This window comes from Peromyscus maniculatus, chromosome 3, assembly GCF_049852395.1.
Source record: "Peromyscus maniculatus bairdii isolate BWxNUB_F1_BW_parent chromosome 3, HU_Pman_BW_mat_3.1, whole genome shotgun sequence".
In the NCBI taxonomy this organism is placed as follows: domain Eukaryota; kingdom Metazoa; phylum Chordata; class Mammalia; order Rodentia; family Cricetidae; genus Peromyscus; species Peromyscus maniculatus.
Window position 1 is genome coordinate 168541250 of NC_134854.1, and position 17800 is coordinate 168559049.

The following is a 17800-nucleotide window of genomic DNA, read 5'->3' on the forward strand; positions in this document are numbered from 1 at the left end:
GGGAAGAATTCTCCTTTACCCAGAACAGATTCTGATGGTTAATTTGCCTGGGTTCCTGTCCTCTTATCTACTCTTTCCCAGTCTCCTTTTTCTCCAAATCTGACTAATACCTCATATTCTCCAACTTCCCCCTTCATGTCTGTCTTTAAAGATAAGCACAGAAACCCTCTGTGTCTATAAGTAATTTTCTGCTAATAGTGATGGGAAAAGTGAGAGAGGAAGGACAAAATTAATGCCTGTGGGGAAGTCACAAAGCTTCTGGAATGGTGCCTTTGCACACTGGCAGAGGGTGAGCACTTAGAAGCTGCCCAGTGAGAGGACAAAGGGAACTCTATTACCTGAAGTCAGCCTTCTACACTTCTGGAGACTAAACAAAAACAAATCCTCTGCCTTAAACATCCTTTCCTATATGGGCATCTGTGAAAGTCTGTTAGTATAGTCCTTAGAAGTCTTCCTCTATAAGCTAGGGGACAACTGCTTCAGGAGCTTTGAGTGAACAGATGTGGATTGGCAATACAAGGCCATGGGAGTATTTTCATCATCATTAGAGGCAGTCCACCTGCTTGAAGTATATCCCACTTAGTTCATGAGGTGCAATCAGCAATTGCCCATGTCACCCTCTTCCTTCCCCATGCTGTCATGTAGACAGTCAAAGCCTGGGTGGGGCAGCTAGTCCACAAAGGACAGCTGTGTTCACCTTCATTGCTGACACCTACAGCCATTTTCTGGTTTCCAAAACCTCCGTCTAGATAGGCCTTGGTTTCCCCTACAAAGGGATATTTACACCAAAATTCCTGGGTTGAAGCCAGCTGCTTCTTCCTCCTCTTTTAATTCTACCTCTGCCCCTTCCCCACTGGGCTTTGGTGTCAATAAGCCCTGTTCCCACACTCGTTGTGGTGTATCATTGATACACACTGGCATGAACTTCTCAAAGCTGCTTGGCAGCCTCCCCGTTCAAGCCTCAGGAAGGGAGGCAGTGATTATAAGTGGTCCTGAGTAGAGGCTCAAAAGGGAGGCTGGGGTGGATGGAGAGGACTCCAGGCTCAGCCAGAGGTTGGAGAGTTGTGCACATGGAAGCTGTTGAGGAGGCAGCATGGTTCAGCTTGTGACCACCACCAAGTGTGGTCAATGTCATGGAGGTGTCAGTGGGCACGAACTGATCCGTAATAGTTGGGAGGAAAGTAGGCGAAAAGATTTAAAGTGTGCTTCTCCTGAGGTTAAAAAAAAAAAAAGCAGTACTCTGCATTTTCTTACAAAACTGTTGCCAGCTGCTGCTCAGGGCCAACACCTATGGCCATTCGTCATATTACCAGAGCAGGAAGTGTGTCCTGGCTCCCCTTGCTTTCGTGGTGCTGGCTTGTGAAAGACAGAAGTGATTACCACAAAGATGGACTTACCAAACGCTGCCAAGGTTATCTCCTGTGTGTTCCACGTTTGAGGCCATTAACTGTTGACCTGTCCTAAGTCACGCTGTGGCCTCAGACTCATGATGGTTATGGTCCATCCCCGTGGTGGCACATTTCACAGAAAGGAAGGAGTGGAGCTAGCAGTGATTGCTGGCTAAACGCACCCCTAATGCTCAGAAAACATTCACCAAGTACAAGTCACTGTGTTACAAAAACATTAGCCCTAGAGATCCCATATTACACACATGTGATAACTAAAACCCATGAAGTTTTAAATATAGTTACAAGACAGATATTACTATTAGAATGCAGCCATTGTTGAAGCACAGCTTCACAGAAGAGAGAGACTTCCAACTTAAAAATCTACCTTGAGAGTTCTAGCATGAAGGATGCCTAGGTTATTAAAACACACCAAATATATTTGGATACTATGATCATATTTACCTTTAATGTAGCTCCCTGTTTCCATGAAAACTTACTCTATGTTCAGTTCTAATGAACCAACTTCTCATGGATAGAGCTATGGGTTTCTTCTTATTACTAAGAGTTTTGAAAATAATCATACTAGTAGATAAAAATGTGGAACTTGGAAGAAGAAAACTAGCTCTGAGGTTAGTCTCCTTGACAAGCCCGTACTTTTAGATTGTCAGAATTCTGCTGCTGTGATATGTGATGGGAAAGGAAATAAGGGAGGGAGGGAGGGAGGGAGGGAGGGAGGGAGGGAGGGAGGGAGGGAGGGAGGGAGGGAAAGATGCACACCTTTAATATTAGCACTAGGGAGGCAGGGGCTAGAAGATTTCTGTGAGTTTGAGGCCAGCCTGTTTTACATAGTGGGTTCCAGGAGAGCCAGGGCTATGTAAAGAGACCCTGTCTTAAAAAAAAAAAAAAAAACAAACGAAGAGTTGAGAATTATCAACTGTGCAAAGTGCCCTAGGTGCTGTCATATAAAAGAAACAGAAAGCTTTCTCATTACTGACAGTAACTGGATGACTTCGGTGTCTTTCAGTGAGCAAACTGGTCAGATCATAGAACATGGCAAGAGCAGAGAGAGGTGAACTAGTGCATGCCTGCTAGTGCTCAGCTCACTTTCTCCACACGTTTTTGTTGTTGTTTCTGAAACAGGGTTTCTCTGTGTTGTTTTTGGAGCCTGTCCTAGAACTCACTCTGTAGACCAGGCTGGCCTCGAACTCACAGAGATCTGCCTGCCTCTGCCTCCTGAGTGCTGGGATTAAAGGCGTGCGCCACCATGGCCCAGCACACTTTCTCCATTCTTAAACAGTCCAGGGGTCCAGGCAATGGTGCCACCCACAGTGAGCAAGTCTTCCCACATCGTTTAATGTAATCAAGACAGTTCCCCACTGACACGTGCGCAGCCTAGCCTGACATGGGAAATGACTCATTGGGACTCTTTTCCAAAGTGATTATAGACTGTGTCAAGTTGGCAATCATCACAGTCCCTGACCTTGTCCTCAGCCAGTCACTAAAATGTCTTCTTTCCTCAGTTTGATTGGTAAATGATAACCACACATTTTATATCCCAAAGTTCTTGTAAGAAAAGACTAAAGTGTGTACATGAAATGCATTAAGCTTGTTAATGTAAGAGTTGCTGGTGTGAGTAGGAAGTGGAACTGAGGGTGGGTGAAGGTTTGTGTGTTTGCGCGCGTGTGTGCACACACACGCACACATGCTCTACACAGATAACAGCCACATAACCCCATGCTTCACAATCCTCCCCATTGTGACTGTGTTTTGCACTCCTTGGAGGACTTTTATGTGCACCCCAGAATATGAGTCAGGGTAGTCTTCCTTGACCATGATGCCAACACAGACTTCTGCTTTCTCTCGCAAATGAGATCTGCTTGCTGTCAGCTGTGACTATTCCTTGATGGTTGGTTTTCAGCTCCATTACATTCCCACTCCTGAGAGTACCCTGACAGCAAGTTCCAGAGATCCCCAGCACTGCAACCTTACATCTCTGCCCATTTTTATTTTGAGCACTAAAGATTCCTATTTTTGGAAATCTACATGAAAAGACAGCCCTCATCTCAGCACCATTCTGCACGGTGTTCTATGAAATCTCTAAATCGGACAGTCACACTTGTGCAAGGACACTATTTTCAGACGTTTCTTTCTCACTCTGTTCTAGGTCACATACTGTCATTCATCTGACTCCTCAATACACACATAAACACATAGGCAAACACACCTCTCTCAGAACCGGGATCTTCCTATTGATCTTAGCCCCACCCCCACCCCCACCCCGCCTCTGTGTAGCCTACATGAATCCTTCTTTAATGAGGACCCTATTCTTTTCCATTCATTCTCTCTAAATTCGGATGTTTTAAGATTTATTAACTTGCATGTGTGTATGCCTATGTGCGTTTACACACAACACGTAAGAGCAGGTATTGTCAGAAGTCAGAAGATGTCAGATCCCCTGGAGCTAGAGTTAGGTGAGTGAGCTCCTGCTACAGGAGCTGGGACCCAAACCCTGACCCTCTGCAAAGGAGTGTTGTGTATCTGCAGAGCCATCGCTACAGCCCCTGAATTTGGATCTTGCCAACCATCTGTATTCTCTGCTCCCACTTCATAGAAACAGTTGGGTGTTACTAGACAAAAACAGATGAATATTCATTGGAGACTGAGACAGTGTAAACACATCTTTATCCTCAGATGGACTTTAGGCTGCTGTCAGCTTCTTCGCCGGTTTCTGGCATGTTTCACATCTTGTTTGGAGAAGTTATACAGACATGTACCCACCTCCAAGCTTCCTTTATCCTCAGCTCTACTGGCAATATGGGATGCGTCCCACCCTCCATGGAAGCCGAGAGCTATGGCAGGTTCTGTTTAGTCCACACATTTATTCAGCTCCCCCATCAACCTCTACTTCTTTTCCTTCTTATTGAGAGAAGAAAGTTACCTCCTCCAGTCCAAGATTGACATTTCTCTTGTTTCCTAAAGGTTGTGTGTGTGCGTATGTGTGTGTATGTGTATGAGAGAGAGGGGGAGGGAGAGAGAGGGGGGAAGGGGAGAGAGAGGGAAGGGGAAAGGAAGGGAGGGAGAGAGAAGGCCAGAAGACAATTTCAAGTGTTATTTTTCAGGAGCCTCCCATCATGTTTTTTTTTTTTTTTTCAATACAGTTCTCTCACAGCCTAGAACTTTAAGTGTGCTAGTTTCTAGCCAGCAAGCCCCAAAGATCAACCTGGCTCTGCTTTCCCAGCACAGGGATTACAAGCATGCACCACTGCCCTCAGATTCTTCCTCTGTGCTCTGGAAATCAAACCCAAGTCCTTGTACAAGGCAATGACTGAGCTCATCTCTCCCCAGCCATCTCTCCCCAGCCCATCTCTCCCCAGTCCATCTCTCCCCAGCCCATCTCTCCCCAGCCCATCTCTCCCCAGCCATCTCTCCCCAGCCATCTCTCCCCAGCCCATCTCTCCCCAGCCATCTCTCCCCAGCCTATCTCTCCCCAGCCATCTCTCCCCAGCCCATCTCTGTCCAGCCATCTCTCCCCAGCCCATCTCTCCCCAGCCCATCTCTGTCCAGTTCTCTCTCCCAGCTATCTCTCCTCAGCCCATCTCTCCCCAGCCCACCTCTCCTATAATTTTATTCTGAGATTCAGCAGAACCTCAGCTACTTACTCTTCCCCTTTCTATCTTGTCTATTCATCTCAATGTATAAACTCTTACATCTCATTTTACTAACAAATGACTTTCCATACACCTTTGTATCCTTTTATTCTTCTGTTGTTACCACCCCACCCCACACCACTTTTCCTCCTGTAGCTGAATTCTCCCAGAGGTGATTTCCTCTGGCTGTTTTGATTAAGTCATCTGTTCACAGAGTTGTCAAAAAAATACTACATTCAAAATATAGCCTATGAATTATTCTAACACTTAACATGCTGATTTATTTAGTGACTTTCCTCTACATTGACATGTGTTGACTTACTCAATAAGGACATTTACTGTAGATGAGTAAGGGAGCCTGATGTGTGGCTGTAACCTGTGACCGGAGATAGTCAGCTTGCACATGGTTAAACTTCTTTTAGAGAGCAAGGTCTGCTGGGATAGTGCTGGAAACTGGGTGACTAACGCAGAGTTCTTGAAGAGGTGACGCATCACAAAGTCGGAATCCACAAGTAGTTCTTTATGTAGGATTCCAGAAAGTACCAGAAGGTAGGATCCTGATAATTGGGTCAGTGAAGAGCAAACATAGATGTTGGGGAAGTCCCCTCCTCTGATCCTGGCTTAAGGCCAGACCTCCCAGGAGTTAGTGAACTTTGGTTCAGCTCTACGGGAGGAAAGAGTGGTTAGATGTGCCCTGGATTGGTGGAGGAAAAGTACTGTGATTGAAAATACTGTGAGGGGACAAGAGGACCTTCGGCTACTGGCAGGTGACCCTGGGGGTGTCCGGGTCATCCACTTCTGGACACGGAGAACAGGATCCTGATGATGAAGTGGCCACCAGAGACTCCCATCTTCAACCAGAGATTGTCTTAATGTCTCAGAAGCTCGGGTCAGGACTGAACAAATAGTAAGTCATCTTGATTAAAAACAATGGGATTTCCATGTTCACCCAACTGAAATCCAGAGTGAAAATTAAAAAATGAAACAAAATCCCAAAATGTAAAATCTAGCTAACCATGGCAACTGGAACTTTTAAATGATGGAGATTTCAAACAGGGCTTCCTAATGCTTCCTTGTCAGCTCTGAAACTGCTAAACACAGGAGGTCACTGGTTTTAAACTTTTCTAATCTTATGTGTATGAGTGTTTTTGCCTGCATGCATGCCTTCTGTGTACTACCTGCATGAAATGTGCAAGAAAGTGAGAGGAGCACATTGGATCCCCTGGAACTGGAGTTATAGGCAGTTGTGAGCTGCCATGTGGGAGCTGGGAACCAAACCCGTGTCCTCTAGAAGAATGGCCAGTGCTCTTACGTGCTGTGCCCCATCTCCAGCCCTGAGATAATTGTTTAATATCTTCATCTCTAAAATTTCTCTCAACTACTGTTTCCCTATATGAAGGTTTGAGGGGAAGCTTAGCAAATTTGTTTAAAAGGAAGGTTTGATTCCCATTAGATAAAAAGAATTTTGGGCTTCAGTAACAGCAAAGCAGATTACTATTCCAGGAAGGAGTCCAGGCCCAGGGTGGGAGGGCAGTTCCATGAGTAAACCTCTCGCCACACAATCATGAAAACCTGAGCCCCCATGAATTAAAAAAATGGGCATGGCAGTGCACACTTGTAATTCCAGTGTCGGGGAGGTGGAAACAGTTATCTTGTAGAGCTTTCGTGGTCAGTCACTCTAGCCAAATCAGTGAACTCCAAGTTCAGTGAGAAACCTTGTCTCAAAAAACTAGGTAGAGAGAAGCTGAAGACACCTGTTGTTGACCTCTGGCTGCTACATGTATGTGTGGTATGTGTGTGGGGGCGGGGGTGTGCACACTTGTGTGCATTAAATACATGCCCACAGAATAAATTTTTAAAGGAGGAAATCCTTTTGTTTTAATTTTGCACTCTGATGTGTCTCTCAGAGTCACCTGACATTACACCCTTTGAAGCTCAGGAATCAGAATTCCAGCTGAGTTTAAACATGAACAGTGAAACACATCATTCACCAGAGGCAATAACTGGGAACAGTTTGGTGTAGTTTGCCTCATGTTTCTCAAACTTGAAAAGAGAAAAACTCTTTGAGGGAAAAATAACTATTTTCATGTAGACAAAATAAAGTATAGGTGGTCTAGCTAAGGACCCGCCTAGAAGCTGAAGTCAGAATGCTGAACTGCCCTGCTTCTCAGCTGTCACCACCATGTCTGAGGACATTGCAGTGAACACATTCCACATGCCACAGACACGCTGGGTCCACACGAGCATGATGTCGCTGAGACTGTTCATCTGACGTGCAACCACTGAACTGGTTTGCACTCTACCTTCCCTGCTCAGCGTCCATTTGGGCTGTTTTTACCCAAGAGAATGTAACAGAAAACAATGGTAGAGAAAGGGCACATAGGGAGAGGGGGAAAGAGGCAGGAGAAGATTGAGTTTGCATAAATCACATTAATATTTTTTCAAAAATACAAGTGATAGGTTTGGCTATGGAAGGGGCAAAAACTATTTGTTATTATTAGTATTTTTGAGGTTTTATTTTATTTTTATTTATTTATTTATTTATTTATTTATTTATTTATTTATTTATTTATTTTTGAGACAGGGTTCCTCTGTGTAGCTTTGCGCCTTTCCTGGATCTCACTCAGTAGACCAGGCTGGCCTCGAACTCACAGAGATCCGCCTGGCTCTGCCTCCCGAGTGCTGGGATTGAAGGCCTGCACCACCACCGCCCGGCTATTATTAGTATTATTATTTTTCCTCAGTTCTGGGGCTTGAACCCAGAGCCTGTGCAAGCATAGCAAGTGCTCATCTCCACTGAGTATCTTCAATCTTTAAAATTGTATTCTTGAACAAACTACCAGAGATCCCATTTAGCCATGCTAACCTCTTATCCTTCCTTAGCCAAGTTTTGCAAGATTGACAGGTAGCCTGTTTTATCTCACCAAATGAAGCAACAGTCTATCTTTCCTGGAACAGAGACCTTCTGAAACTAGTGACCTTATTCTACTGACCCAGGCCAAGAGCCCTAGGATCTTTGTGAGTGATGCAGCAGTGAGTGAGCCAAACCATTTAGAGAAGGAACTAGAGGCCTTTGGTATGAGCTGACCCAAATCTCACTCACCATATTCCAGCTGCATTGAATCTGGGTGAGGGAGCCAGGATGAGGCCTGCTGAATAAACCCCAATAATCTTCTGTAGATTATTGCTCTGTGCAAATGAGCCATCTGGCTGTGGCCGTGGCCTTCACAAGAGCTTTCTAAAGTGTTCTATCCTACTCTCTGTCTTTACTAAAACAGACTATTGCACAAATGTCTTTGTGGGCAAATGAGGACAGACTCTGCCCAGGCACTGCTTACCCCAGATCCATTGGTATTTTTTAGGCTGAAAACTGGGATGTGGAAGACATATCTAGTTTTCTAGCAGCCATTGTAGGAGGCCGATGGAGGAGCAGCTGCCTAGAGTTTTCTCCTACACATAGAAACTTCACAAGGCATAGAAACAATAAACGTGGCTTCTGGGAGGGACACAAGAGTGCAACTGTTGCACCTAGCTCTACTATCACCAATTCACACGTGTGTATACTAGGTTTCACAGGACATTGTGGTCCTCACATCACAGATACACCATGTACAGTCATCAGCTTTGAACTGCAAACCAAACACAACAAGCCTGAAACATTCAATAGTGCCTTCTCTACAGAAGACAGATCTTCACTATGAGCAAGAGCCACGAAGGGAAGAAGGAAGCCAGGCGTGGCAGTACACATCTGTGTTCCTCTTCACTCATTGCTTTAGGAACCCTGCAAACAGTTGCCAGCACCTTCCATGATGCAGGCTGAAGGTCTAACCAGACTTCCTAACCTTCCGATAGTGATTCAGGCTCTGTGAGGACTTCCGGAGAGAGGTACTTGGTCTAGGGAACCACGCCTTTCTTCAATCCCCAAGATGTCCTTAAACTTGCATGAATATTTAATGAGTAGATCCACCCATCTGCCTGCCCATTAACACCATTAATACTCACAAAATATCCAGGGCTATAATCCATCCATTCATCTATTCACCAACTCCACTTATAGTCATGAAATACAAAGGGTTGCAAATGTTGGAACTTGCAGAGAAAGCATGTGTTTTCCCTCTTACTAATTCTGTGCATAGGAAGAGGATTATGCCACTGCCATACTTCTGGTGTGGGAGAGGGAAGAAAGTACTTGTTCTAATATTCCAGGCATTATATGTGTCTTTGTATCTGTGTGTATATGCATATGTGAATATGTATATGGATATATATGTGTGTCTGTGTGTAAATGTATATATGTATGCATGTGTATTGTGTGGATGGGTGTGTATGTGAATATATATGTGTGTATATATGAATGAATATGATGTGTATGTAGGTATATGTGAATGTATGTATGTCTATGTCTATATATGTATATATGTGAATGTGTGTATATGTATCTGTATATGTGAACATGTGTATGTGTATGTATATGTGTATCTGTGTATATATGTGAATGTATGTGTGCATATGTGTGTATATGTGTATGTATGTGTATTTATGAGTGTATATATGAATGTATATATGTATAAAATTGTGTATGTGGGTGTATATGAGTATATGTGTGGGGGTAGGCATGTATGCAAATGTGTGTATGCAAATATGTGTATGTGGGGAATGGAGATATATATGCATGTGTGCATGTGTATATGTGTGTATATAGTATATGTATGTATATGAGGGGTAGGAGTGTATGTGAATATGTGTGAATATATGTATACATATATGCATGTGCTTGTTTTTTGTTTACTTGCCTTGAGAGAAAGGAGTCTTTTAAAGTTTGTATTTAAAAATCATTTGCTGAAATTAAATTTTCTACAGTTAAGAGTATGCTCATTTCTTCTGTGTACTCATTCACACCTGTAAATCCAGCATTCAGGGGACCAAGGCAGGGCAATAGCTGTAACTTCCAGGTCAACCTAGGGTACAGTGTGAGACCCTGTCTCAAAAATCAAACTGATCTTGGATACACACATAGTGTTTTTAAGTATTACATATTTTCATTATTTCTCATGAGCTGAAGTGGAGTAGAGTTCCTCCAGAATAATGTCTTATCAACAATACCCACATTTATCTTATTACTATTCATATCAAGTACTAAAGGCACAGCACTTTCACTTTGAACAGCTAACTTAACTCCAGAGCCTACACCAGCTCAACATTTTCGAGGAAACTCTATAGAGAAATATGTCCTAACATGAACTAGTACAGAGATTTGAAAAGTGGTAAAGATGATGGCCAATGCCATTGTGAATGTACTGAGTTAACTGTGCACCCTAAGGTGATATTTTATGGCATAAGAATTGACCTCAAATATCTATACCAGTACAAAGGTCAAAATATCTCCAAGAGGCACATCCTCCTCTGTAAGGACCTTATGTAACTCCACCGGGATAATTACCTATCCAGGGCACAGAAATCAATTTGAATCTGCAGTCCTGGGGGAGATCAGGTCAGGCTTAGAGTAAAGATGCTGTGGGCAAGTTAAGCTGTTTCCACCTCTTTGCACTCTGCTTGCGGCCAGGGAGCTGTGTCTCTGGGCCTGTTTTCACACTGCCTGAAATTATCCACACAGGCTAGAGACCCATGGTGAAGGTTAATTTGCCATCTTTGGAGAGGAAGATTTTTAACCTTGGTTGACATTTTCTGCTTTCTTCCTCCAGGCCTCAAAGTTTACTATGCTCAGTTAAAACCCTCTCCCAGCTTTTAAAGCCCTTTCCTCTGGGTTAAATCCTCAGTGCAAGTAGAAAAGGAGTGATGCCAACCCAGCCAACACCCTACAGTTTACTCTGTCCTCTTTCTCCAAGCCTTGGAAGCTCATCCCCAAATGTGATTCTCAACTATCCTTATCTTTCGGTCTCTGGTTTCCACCTTTTTGCAATATCCCTATTTTCTACCTCATTTAGTAGGTTTCTAACCCATATACAGCCATACTATATACTATCACATAATGGAACTTTTCACTTCCCTTCCTACGTACATAATAATTCCATCAGAGCTGGGATAATGAGAATGCTCACACATTTATCTCATTTGTTTTTTGTCTGTACAAAGCCTGGCTTAGTGCATTCCTCTTGAGTTATACTGTGTCAGAGGCCCATTTGAATCTTAGAACTTTGGCTTTAACAGTTGGATCTGATGTATTTGAAGTGCGGATTTTTACTGAGAAACTGGGGCCATCTCACACGGTGGTAGCTGACTTGATGTCACAGCCCTTATTATGGAGGCCTTCCCATTTCGCTCACATCCTTTTCTCACAGATCCTATCCGAGGGAAGATCAGTCAGCACACACAGTGCTGAAGAGCAGGAACCACCAGTGTGGGCATCAGAGGACCAAAGATGCTCAAGGTCAAGCTCTCCTGCAGCCTCAGTTTCCCCTTAGCTAAAATATCTGCTTTGTATAGTTTTCCAGTTCCTAACTATATGAAGTTATATAGTAATTTCTTACCCTGGTAGCATAATTCCCTGCCCTTACAAACTCCTGTTATATTGTGTTAAATGTTGTATGGATGGATCTCAAATGAATGATATATTTCACACCTCATCATTGCTGACATTAAATAACACTAGGCATTTTTACCAACCCCCCCTCCACATTTCCTTCCCTTCTTCCCCTAGTTCTCTCCCAAATAATCTCTTTCATGTCACATGCATTCCATTATCCTGTCTTCCTCCCATAATCCCCCTTCTACACTCAATGTCGTGTGTGTGTGTGTGTGTGTGTGTGTGTGTGTGTGTGTGTGTGTGTAAAATATGTATAGGTATATAATTTGGGCAATCAAATTTAAGTCTGAAATATATATGTATATATTTAAATCTAGTTTTCATCTATTAGAGTAAAACATACAATATTGTCTTTCTGAGTCTGGCTTATTTTATCTATACAATTATTCCAAGTTCTGTCCATCTTCCTGTTAATGTCCTGACTTCATTCTTCTTTATACCTGAGTAAAGTTCTGACGTGCACATGAGCTCATTTTCTTTTTCCATCCATGTGTTGATGGACTTTGATGCTGGCCCATATTTTGGTTATTAAATAATAACATATTAACCCTATATATAAAAATAGTAATTTCAACATGCAGTTGATGTAAACTTCTTAGTGAGATGTTTGGTGGGTTTTTCAGTGTTAAAATTTTTGAAATCTGGTGTGCATTTACATTTGACAACACATTTCAGTTCAGATTGACAGCTGATGCTGTAGTTTTAGGAGAGCCTCTATGGTCCTCATGCTTCATGCCATAAGCATCAGGTGACAGCCACCAGATGGCCCTGAGCACTGTTCCTGTCACCATTACAGACAGAAGAGACTGACTGCTTTGCAGAAGGAGGTCGAAGCTGTGTTCATTAGGGCTGTGTCTCTTCTGAGCATTGAGAGCTTGCAAACTGACTTCTGTAAGGAGTCATTCGAGGGTGTTCTTTGTAGAGAGGAAGTTAAGTTGACCATTTTGTGATTTCAGGCTTGACTCAAAGAATATACAATCACATCTCCATTTGCCATAATTACTTTCCTCTCTCACACTGGGTGGGACCTGGACCCAGGCCTCCATGTGTCTTCTCAGAATCCCCATACCCTTGTCCTTCTCAGAGCTGCTGTGCTTTGGAGCAGCGTTTGCCTAAATTTTTCTCTATGAAACTTGCACACGTTGTCCCCGTATACCCTCCAGCAAACAGACATGCTCATGTCATCACCCACCTTTATTGTCTGAGACTGAACCTTCCGATGGAGCCCAGCCTATCCTGGAACTTGCTTTGTGGCACAGGCTAGCCTCAAACGCATGATGAACCTCTCCATTTTAGCCTTCCCAGTGCTGGATTGCAGGCATCACAACAGGATTATGTGAGGCACCACACCTGGCCCATTTTTTTACAAGAATAATTTTATATCTTAGTTCTTTCTGGTACTTCTTCACATTAGATCAAATATAACCATTTACACACTTTTCTTCATTTCCTTAAAGCTTATCTGAAAAATGAAAACATTTGATTTGCGGTATTCTGTAAGTCTCCCATAAATATATTTAATTTTCTATAAAAAATACCTTTAACATAAATACCTATATATGTGTATGCATGTCTACATATACACATATAATATGTGTATTCCATTCAGACTTCAAATCTAAGATGTTAGAACTTTAAGTCTTTAAACATAACAAGTCACAGATATTTAAGTGGTCTGAGATATAAGTATCAGTGTACATTCCCAAATTATGGAGGAAAGGTGATCTTATCACTAGTCTGAAAATCAGGGGTTTTTCTTGTGTCTATAAGGATGATGTGTGTGTACACGTGTGGATGCATGTGGGAGGTGTGTGCACATGTGGGTGCATTCCTGTGGAGGTCAGAGGTTGACCCGGAGTGTTTTCCACACACACTCTCTATTTACTGGGCCAGGCTCTCTTGCTGCACACCAAGCCTGAGGATTCGGCTAACCTAGCAATCCAGTTTGCCCAGGAACCCTTTGTCTCTGGCTGAGCTGAGATCACAGGCCAGCCATCACACCCAAACTGCTTTCCCGAGCTCTGAGGGTCTGAACTCAGGTCCACACTCCTGCATAGTTGGTACTTCATCCACCAAGCCGCCTGCCTGGCCTCTTACGTGAAAACTTTACCGGAAACAATGTATTCTCTGTCTAGCAGGGATTTGGTGGGTTTGTGTCCTGAAGGAGATAGGAGGTGCTCTTTCCACTCTGGGGTGTCCTACAGCTGTGTTTCTTCTCGGTGCTGCCAATAGCGCCTCTCTCTGCTGTGTGTTTTCTAGTGAATTTGTTGTAAAAATCCACTTCACAAATACTTTAGACTCTGGCAAGTCAGTGGTTCTCTCACAGCTGCTAGGCTCTGCCTGTCACTGTTCTATGACAGCAGCTAAGATGATATGCAAATTAATGTGTCTAGCTGTGCTCCAACCAAATTCAGAACAGCAGGCTGGGGGCGGGATCTGGCCCCTGGGCTCAATCTTGCTGGCCCTTGTTCTACATATTTCAGACTGACTCACTTCACTTGACTTGATCCTGTCTTCTGGCAGCATTGTTTCATTGACCTTTGAATATAAAGAAGGCAAACCCAAGGATTCCTCATTCTGGCCTAGTAATGAAATGTATTTATTGTCTCTCTTGTTCTTCTGCTGAGCGTATCGCATGAACTGTTTACATCTCTGCTTTTAAAGCATTCAATTTATTAAAGTACTAAAATGTATTCTGAGTTGACATTGTCATCATTTTATTATAATAGTTACATTAAGATTTCAGCCTGATTTTGGTCCAACTCCTGAATGTGTGTGTGTGTGTGTGTGTGTGTGTGTGTGTGTGTGTGTGTGCATACCTGTGTATGTGTATATGTGTGTGCGCAAAGGTCAACCATAAAGATCATTCCTCAAGAGCTATCTATTTTATTTCTTGAGACAAAGTCTCTCCTTGGGACTTGGGTTGCTCCACTTATGATGGTTGACCAGTAAGCCCAAGGATCCCCCTGTCCCCTACTTCTCCAGTGTTGAGATTACAGGGGTGTGTTACCACAACTGGCTTTTTATATAAGTGCTAGTGATGGAACTTGGGTCTTCACACCTATATGACGAGCACTTTACCAACTAAGTCATCTCTCCAGACCTAGTTCCTGACTTTGAACCCTTAATTTTATAATTGTGTCCATTTGCAGAGTGGTAAACAGCCCTGGATTTTCTAACTTGTACTGTTCTGACAGCTTTCTAATCTACCAAAGACTTGTGTCAAACACTACTCCATGAACGTATAAGGATGCATCGGTGATTCTATAAACCAAAACGGGCAGCTACAATGTTGTGTGTGGTTGAGGTTGACCCCATGAGAAACTGAAATCATGATGAAAAGCTTCTGGTGGTTACAGTTAAATAATGCTCTTAAGATGCTCACATGATGTGCAATTGCACCACAGATAAGTGCTAAGAACAGGAAAGCTCAGAGGTCCTGATGTGCCTTCCCTGGTGTCATGTTCTCCACTGTGAGGCTGCTGTATGAAACGACCGAGATACGAGTGCTACGGGAACTCGGGCTGAAACTTGGCCTTGACATCTTTACTTGTTACCATGACGCAGCTTTTACAGGCAGTCACACTGAGGTGCCAGGGTGTTTGCAAGGGGCTTGGTTTTTCATTTTCGAAGACACTAACTTGAACTAAAGATTGTTTGAGGAGGAGAAAGGCAGTTCAGTTCATTCTTTTGGAGTCCCTAGCACTCTCAGCAACTGTGTTTACTTCCCAAAATTGGCTCATCATTGCTTTACAAATGAGGTGATGAATTCTTGATTCCTAAGGAGACTACTCCTTTTTAAGGCTATGGTAGGCACACAGTTTATTAGAAAACTGGTCGACTGTGTGGCTTGATTATGGCTTTGGTAAAGCCTCTAGGCAGACAGATTCCTACAGTAAGAGTGATAAGGTTTTTTTTGCACCCCAATAAGCCTCTCCACTGACACAGCAATCCAAATCAGACCAAATCAGACCGAATTAGAAAAGCCCAGGTTTAATGTGTGAAGTATTCCCAGGCAGCTCTCTGGCCCCCTCAGAGAGGAGATGGGGAAGAGACATTAGGAAACCACGTGTCTGTTTTCAGGGATGCAGCTTATATGCCCTGTGGGAGTGATCTTGAGCCTCTTGGGGGAGGAGCTGTGTTTGGCAGGCCTTGAAGGGGAGAGTTTGGGGAAAGAGATGGGGGGAGGGGAGTTGAGGTGGATCTTCCACCAGAACAAAGAGAATAGAGGTGGCAAGTGAGAGACAACCACCATAGGCTCTCACCTTCTCCATCACATCAGATGCAAAAACGAGTGAATTCTGTTTTGTTATATTTTTACAAATGAAGTAAATTAAATTGCCCTTTTTTACTGTGCAAATTTGAATGTTCTGAGTACAAAAATAAACCATCAGAAGTGCTGGGAAGGCAGCTCCGTAGTAGAGGGCTTGCCTAGCATGTGGGAGGCCCAGGATTCAACTCTTAGCAACACACACACACACACACAGAGACAGAGAGACAGAGAGACAGAGAGACAGAGAGAGAATAATCAAGCTAGTAAAGTCTGAAGTTCCTCCAATATTTTTCAGGTCCTAAAACCCAAAGGACTCAAGAAGAATTACTTTAAAAAGAAAAGAAATCCACACCTATTCAGTACTTGCTGGGTATCGGGCATGGCAATGTATGCCTTATGTGTACAGTCTCCTCCAGACTCTCCCAACTAGTTAGAAGCTGAGAGAGCACCCATCCAATCTACTTCTGATAACTCCAAAACCCCAGTGGTCTCTAAACACCATCTGCCTGTTTTCAGATTCCAACTGAACAACCACATTTGTTATGTGTTTGACGATGGAGGTGTCAAGTTTATTTAAGGGGTGAGGCCATTAACTGAGCAACAGCTTTATAGCAGTTGATGATGATCGGGAACTATTCTGACCAACATTAAAATGAAAGAGGAAATGGAAAGCAAAAAAAAAGGTCAAGACAAACACTTGGGCTTCTTCCTGGACACTGCTTTTGCATTTATAAACAAATGTACCTTGGGTTCCACATTGAGCACCTGAAGGGATTTCTTTTCACGCCATGAGAACACAGCTAAAGGCACATCTTCAAACCAAGTCCTCGCCAGGCGCCTTGCTCTTGGACTCCTGAGCCTTTGGGACTGTGAGCATTATTTAATTTTGGTTATTTGTGAATGTTTGAAAAGAGATTTACTTTTAAATTGTGGTTAAAATTCTTTGTTTTGTTTTCTGAGACAAGTTCAAACAGGTAGTTTATATTCTCATACTTCTAGCTCTGCAAGTTTTGACCTTAACATTTATAGTGTGGCAGCAAAGCTGGCCTCACAGTACACTGATTTTTAAGACTATTTGGAGGAGCAATTTCAGGTTCACAGCAAAATTGAGTGAAAAGTACAGAAAGTTCCTACATCCAGGCTAGGGAGACACAGTCAATAAAGTGCTTGCTACACAAGGCAGAGGGCCTAAGCTCATGTCCCAGCACCCACACAGAAAGCTGGCATTATGTCTGTAATTCCAGTGCTGTAGAAGCAGAGGTAGGTGGACTCCTGGAGTGCATTCAACCTAGATAAAATAGTGAGCTCCAAGTTCAGTGAAGAGAGGCTCTGCCTCAAAAATTAATATGGAAAGTGATTGGAAAAGGCACCCAAAGTCAGTTGTGTACACATAAGTGTATGCAAACACACACATGTGCATGCGAAATAACATACAACACATACATATACACATGCACACACACACACACACACACACACACACACACACACTTGCAGTGGAGTTTGTACTGGTGTTGCATCCCATATTAGTTTGGACACATATTAATGGCATGTGTCCTCCATTATAGTAGCCTACAGAGTAATCCCACCAGCCCAAAGTCCTCCATGCTTTTTTGTGTTCTCTCCCTGATCCAGTCCAGACACTGATCTTTTCCTGGCCCCCAGAGTTTTGCCTTAGGCAGTGTCACTAGCTAGACACACAGAGTTTGGTCTCTGTTACTGGCTTCCTTTTCTTTTCCATACTCTGGTATCTTTCCTCCAAATCTTTTCCTGGCTTGGAAGCTCCTCCTTTTTAGTGAGGAATTCTCTTTAATCTAGATATACCACAGTCTGTTTATCTATCCCTCCAGTGAAAGTTTTCCTGACTACTGTTGAGTTGGGGCAATGATGAATATTTGAATATTTGTGCACAGGTTTGAATTTGTATGTATTTTCAATCCCTTTAAGT

At 43.1% G+C, this 17800-nt stretch overlaps 1 protein-coding gene across 2 annotated transcripts in view; it reads left to right on the forward strand.

Annotated features, from left to right (window-relative positions):
• The window catches only part of Far2 (fatty acyl-CoA reductase 2), a 123164-nt gene that overhangs the window by 10039 nt on the left and 95325 nt on the right, over positions 1 to 17800 (forward strand). Inside the window, exon 1 of one of the 2 annotated variants that reach the window (XM_016005187.3) lies at positions 5558 to 5942. The exons of the other annotated variant lie outside the window; for it this stretch is intronic. The gene's annotated coding sequence lies outside the window, so the exon portion shown is untranslated. Of the gene's footprint in view, positions 1 to 5557; positions 5943 to 17800 lie in introns of those variants that run through there. 2 annotated transcript variants of the gene reach the window in all.